The sequence below is a fragment of the Triticum urartu genome, chromosome 3A, assembly GCF_056163025.1.
Source record: "Triticum urartu cultivar PI428250 chromosome 3A, HENAU_Tu73, whole genome shotgun sequence".
Taxonomy (NCBI): Eukaryota; Viridiplantae; Streptophyta; class Magnoliopsida; order Poales; family Poaceae; genus Triticum; species Triticum urartu.
In genome coordinates this window covers 132137955-132144550 of record NC_141875.1, presented here as the reverse complement: position 1 = coordinate 132144550, position 6596 = coordinate 132137955, and the positions used below count along the sequence as shown (strand labels likewise).

The 6596-nt window shown below is 43.3% G+C and overlaps 1 pseudogene; it reads left to right on the top strand.

Annotated features, from left to right (window-relative positions):
- Positions 1–3814: 3814 nt before the first annotated feature.
- On the top strand, positions 3815–5208 carry LOC147978928 (uncharacterized; annotated as a pseudogene).
- The last annotated feature ends 1388 nt before the right edge of the window (positions 5209–6596 follow it).

Here is a 6596-nt window from a genome sequence, read left to right as displayed (position 1 = left end):
AAGTCCATCCGCCTCTTATATATCTCAGGGGTGACGGCTGATTGAACAACACACAATCGATCAAATCATCTACCACTTTTTATCTATTATCTTTTCTCCTTAACCCTAGTTCTTCTTCTTCCTCGTTCTTTGTTCATTCTTTGTAACATCCCAAATTTTCAATTTGGAATGTTATACAGTAGATCATCATTGCATATCATATTTTACTTGCTTTTGGTTTTGATCCTAGAAATTCTACGCAACTCAAGGACCCACGGAGAGAGTTGGGGATTTCGTTATTTTCATATTTGAGTTTTCTCAAAAATTGAGAATAGGATCATTTGATTTTAATTATTTATCATCAATTTTTTCTATTACAAAAATATGAGAGAGAGAATAAAATGACTTTCCCAAAATAAATAAATATTGAGGATGTAATAATAAAATCAAGTAAGATTTTATTTCGGAGTTTTTCGGTATTTTATTTGACTTTAGGAAAAATGTGCGTTTTTAAAAATTGTATTTAGGCCCCCAATAAATGTTCACCTTGTGCGGCTTGATTTTAGAAGCCCGGGAAAATTTATTTCGGGATTATTGGAGTCCGTTTAGTACTTCTTTTTATTTTTTCTTCTGCGCATAATTATTAAAAAAACGCGCGCACCGACCTAACCGGGCCGTGTCCGACTAGGACTCATGGCCCGGCTGGCTTTATAAGCCGCAGCCCAGCCCCGGCCCAAACCCTAGCCTCCTGCCCTGCCCGCCTTCGAGCCCCGCGCCGCCGCCCGCGCCGCCCGCCGTCGCCGACGCCGCCCGCCGCCGCCAACGCCTCGCCGGACCCCGCCGCCGCATCGCCGGACCCCGCCGCCGCCGACCCGCCGCCCGAGGTGCCTCAATTTCCGCGCCGCCGTTTTTCTCTAAAAACCGTTCAGTTTTTCGTCGTTTTTTTAGTTTCCGTTTTTTATTTAGATCGGTTTTTTTTTGGTTTAGGTTAAATAGCTGACGTTCGCTCGTTCGTTCGTTTTAATGAACGTACTTGCCGTTTAGATCCGGTTAACGAACGTTCATTCGTTAATCCGTTTGTCATTTTTCTTTTTCTCAGATTTTCCGCGATTATTTTCTGATCGTGATTTCTGATCCGATTTTCGTTTTAGTATAACTTTTCGCTCGTTTATCAGAATCAGGCGATTCAAGCGCCTGGAGTTTCGTCTCGTAACCCTCTATCCGTCTAACCAACTTAAACAAGTTTTTGCCACTATAAAAATTGCCTTAGATCCAGATTAGTAGAACGAAGTTGTTTTCTTTCGCCGTTTGACTTTCGTTGCTTCGTTCGATTTGATTCTTTTTACAAACCGGAGTTCTTAAGTTGAACTTTCTGGTTAGATCTCTTACTGGAGTTTTACCTATGCATTAGATGAGTACTTAGTGTATGCTTGTTGTTTGTCTACGATAGAATACCCGGAGTGCGCCGCCTGTTACTTCGAATCTCTAGGTTTCGCGGATCATCAGCAAGGCAAGTAACACTTGATCATACCTTTCCTACTACCCAGTTTTATGCATTAGATCAAATCCTCAAACATTGCATGATTAGGTTCTAAATAAATTGTGGAATGGGAAGTAGTTGAGGTAGTACCTATTACCTATTTATTATCAAACCTTTGGGAGTTACTTCTATGTTTGCTTATTATTGTTATGCTATGCTAGTAGACGTGGATTGGGTGAGTGATATCCATGAGAGATGTGAGTTTGTTAATTAATGGTTTATCTAAGGTGGCAACTTAAACACACATCTGGGTGGATTGAGGCAACTGGGTAATCCAGGATTTGTCTGTTTTCTTTTGGACCGCCACCCAGGCTCAAAGGGATCATGAGATTTTTCATGCTAGAAACTTCCGTGTGTAGCCACAAGCTATTATGGGCTCTAGCATAGTTGACTAAGTTGTGCAAACTCTTATAGTGGTAGACTAGCAGATGTAGGGGATGTAGGTGGTACGGTCTACCCGATCGTAAGGTGCTAGCGCTTCTAAAAAACTATGTCTCGGTCATCCATCTTCTCAAACACCATGTAGTGCGAGAAACCAAACGGAGGCGATCGAGTCTTGTGGGGAAAAGTGCGCAAACCTCTGCAGAGTGTATAAACTAATCATGGTTAGTCGTGTCCCCGGTTATGGACATCTTGAGTATCTAGTACCTGGATTATCATGTGAATCTCAGCATGTTACCCTAAATTAATTTGGTTGGGTTTTGTTTAATGATGTTTAATTGGGATTGAGAATGTTGTCAACCATTCTCATTGTTTAACAACCGCCATGATAGTTAAATAAATTTATTCCTTTGCAGTAGGAAAAAATTGGCTTTTCGCAAAAATTGTAACCATAGAGCTCTCCACTTGCCAAATATGCATATAGAATAGCTGTTTCATTCCATTACTCTCTATGTGTTACATTGCCAGCATATTCCATGTGCTGACCCATTTTCGGGCTGCAATGTTAATGTTGCAGACTTTTCAGACGACTATTAAGGAGTTTTTAGGTCGTGGTTCTATACTCAGTGATGCCGTTGGAGTTGATGGACTCGCTTATCTTCGAAGCCTTCCACTGTTATCGTTATTAGATGGCCTTAAGCCATGTTTATTGTAATAAGTTCTCTATTGAGACACTCGATGTAATAAGTGTGTGATTGCTACTTTGTTATAAATCCTCCGAGTACTGTGTGGTGTCAGCATTACTGATCCAGGGATGACACCGGAGCACAGAGATTGGACCGTTTGAGGTGTGGTCGCACAGAGATGGTATCAGAGCACATGCTGACTGTAGGACACGACCACTAAGCTAAAGACCTAGATCACTACCTACTCTCTTCTCTTCTGACTCCTCATCTTTTCTACTCTTTCAGGATGGCGGATGCAAGGAACAAGTTCACGCAACCGGATGAAGATACACCCTTTGGACGTCACTTGAAGGAAGTCACTAGAGACCTGAACATAGGAGTACCAAGCTTCACCGGAACCAACAACGCCACATTACCTGAGGAAGAGCGCTGGATGATTCAAGTTCAAGTTCCAGGAAGGACGTTCATGCCAGTCACTGAGCCCATAGAGTTTTCTTTTGATGCACCAACTTGGAGTCTAGGAAAGAGCATGGCAGCTCACATCGCCAAAGGACGCATTGGAGAAGTCTACTGCAATGATCTCAAGGATACTCTCCAGCAGATTTGTGGACGCCGAGATGAGCACCGGGAGACGATCAGCACCAGGAAGGATAGATCAATTGCAGCTTTTATCCAGGGGTTAAACAAGCACATTCGACGTCAGGAGAACCAGATGTGCGCCGACATGATAGACCTGAAGAAGGCAAGGACAAGAATCAAGGAACTGGAGGAAGAACTCAAGGCTACACATGAAGATTATGAAGAAGAAATTGAAGTGTAAGTGGACAAGAATGCTGACCTAACAATGAAGATCGGGATATTTATGGGAGGCCCTACACCAGTAGATGAAGACGAAGAACCCAAGGAGATACGCCCGGAAGACTACATCATCATCGACGACACCGATTCGGATCCAGATGATAGCGATGATGACTATGTTGATGAAGCCGGAGCAGATATCATGGAGTCTACAACCGAAGAATATTTCTAGTAGACCACCTCATCAGTAGTAGTAGTCCACCATGTAAATATTATAGTCCGAGCACTTTTGTGATAGTTAGATCGATTGTATGCCCTTGTTTGATTGAATGAATGAAGTGAATTGTTTGATTTTGCTCATGTGCATATTGGTAGTGTTTTCTCTTTAGACCCCCTCTATTCTTAAATCTCATCTTTTCTAAACCCTCAGATGCCTCCGAGACGTGACCTCGGATTTACCTTTCCACCGGAGCTCACTCAGTTGATCCAGCAGCAGAACACATTGATGCAGTTGCTAGTCCAGAATCAGAATCAGGGGAACAACAACAACAATCCACCACCACCACCTGTTGATCATTTAGCCCGTTTTCTTAGGCTGAACCCGCCGGTGTTTTCTAGTAGCACCGAGCCAATAGTAGAAGATGATTGGCTCCGCAAGACAGCTAGAGAGTTGACCACAGCAGGATGCACGGATGCGGAGAAGGTGAAGTTTGCCGCACATCAGCTTGAAGGAGCCGCCGCATCATGGTGGGAGAATTTCACAGCCACTTTCCCTGTCGACACTGTCACATGGGACCAATTTCAGTAGGCTTTTCGAACTGCCCATGTTTCAGCAGGAGCTATGGCCTTGAAGAAGAGAGAGTTTCGCAAGTTGCGCCAAGGAGGACAGACAGTTGGCCAGTACGTGGAGGACTTTAGTAAATTAGCACGTTATGCCCCAGATGACGTTGCTACGGATGCAGCTAAGCAGGAGAAGTTTCTGGAAGGACTGAATGATGAGTTGAGCATGCAGTTGATGGTAGCAACCTTCAACAACTACCAGGAGTTGGTAGATCGTGCTCTTATGATTGAAGGGAAGCAGCAGCAAATTGAAAGTCACAAGAGGAAGTATGCACAAGGAAAGTACAATTCAGGAGCTCAGCAGAAGCCACGTGTTACCCCTAGACCGGGAGGACATTTTCAGCATACCCATGGAGGAGTTATCTCACACAATCACAATGGCCCCAGGAATGGTAATGGTAATGGAGGAAGCAATGGCCAGAACCGCACCAACCCATCAACCCCAGCCAAGAAAGACCTGAGCCAAGTCACTTGCTTTAAGTGTTCGAAGACCGGACATTATGCCAATGAATGTCCTGAATTACAATATGGAAATAGCAATGGAAGCTCTGGGAAGAAGCCGAACCCTTTCAACAGGGGACAGGTGAACCACGTTCGCGTGGAGGAGGTTGAAGCTCAGCCTGATGCAGTAATAGGTAAGTGTTTGGTTAAGTCATTTACTGCACTCGTTCTTTTTGATACTGGTGCATCGCATTCATACATCTCAAGGGGATTTGTGGATAAGTATAACCTGTCAACCCAAGCCCTTAGGTCACCCATGTTAGTAACCTCGCCTGGAGTAGAATATATGGCTAGTCGATGGTGTGATCGGTTACCGTTAAGGATTGGTAACTATGTTTTTCCCTCAGACCTAATAGTATTGGAATCCCAAGGATTGGATGTGATATTAGGCATGGATTGGTTATCAAAGTATGAAGGGAATATTGAATGTGCTAGTAAGTCAATTTTGCTTACCACACTAGAAGGGAGAAGGATCAAGTATGAATCCCGGAATGTGCCAAAGAGGACTCAAGTAAATTGCTTAACAGGAGTTGTGCAGGAGGAAGTACCAGTGGTAAAGGAATTCCCTGATGTATTTCCAGAGGAGTTGCCAGGCATGCCACCAAATAGAGACATTGAGTTTTTGATTGAGCTATTGCCAGGCACAGGGCCAATATCGAAGAGACCATACAGGATGCCTGCAAATGATTTAGTGGAGATTAAGAAGCAAATTAAGGAGTTACTGGTTAAAGGTTATATTCGCCCAAGTTCTTCACCTTGGGGATCGCCAGTACTTCTAGTGGAGAAGAAGGATGGATCGTTAAGGATGGTTGTCGATTATCGAGGATTGAATGAAGTAACAATCAAGAACAAGTACCCACTACCGATGATCAATGATCTGTTTGATCGATTGCAAGGAGCTAAGGTATTTTCCAAGATCGATCTGCGATCAGGATACCACCAGTTGAAGATTCGGGAATAGGATATACCCAAGACGGCTTTTACCACCAGGTATGGGTTGTATGAGTATACCATTATGTCATTTGGTCTGACTAATGCACCTCCATATTTTATAAACATGATGAACAAAGTGTTTATGGAGTTTTTGGATAAGTTCCTGATAGTGTTCATTGATGATATCCTGGTTTACTCAAAGAATGAAGAGGATCATAAGGAACATTTGCTTTCGGTTCTTGGAAAGCTTAGGGAACATCAATTATATGCCAAGTTGAGCAAATGTGAGTTTTAGTTGAAGGAAGTAGGATTCCTCGGACACGTTATATCCGGAGAAGGAATAGCAGTTGACCCCACAAAGGTTATCACTGTGACCAATTGGGAAGCACCAACAACAGTTGGAGAGATCCGGAGTTTTCTTGGACTCGCAGGATACTACCGGAGATTTATTGAAAATTTCTCAAAGATTGCGAAGCCTATGACGGAGTTGTTGAAAAAAGATACCAAGTTCATATGGACGAAGGAATGTGAGGCTAGTTTCCAGGAGTTGAAGAAACGTTTGGTTACTTCACAAGTGTTGATTTTGCCAGACCAGACCAAGGATTATGAGGTGTATTGCGACGCTTCACGTCGAGGACTTGGAGCAGTGCTTATGCAGGAAGGGAGAGTTGTTTCATATGCCTCACGACAGCTTAAGCCTCATGAGTTGAATTATGCTATACATGATTTGGAGTTAGCAGCCGTAATGCATGCACTGAAGACTTGGAGAAATTTTCTGATTGGTAACCATTGCGAGGTGTATACGGATCATAAGAGTTTGAAGTATATTTTCACACAGAAGGAGTTGAATCTCAGACAAAGGAGATGGTTGGAGCTCATCAAGGATTATGATATGATATTGCATTATCACCCCGGAAAGGCTAATGTAGTAGCCGACG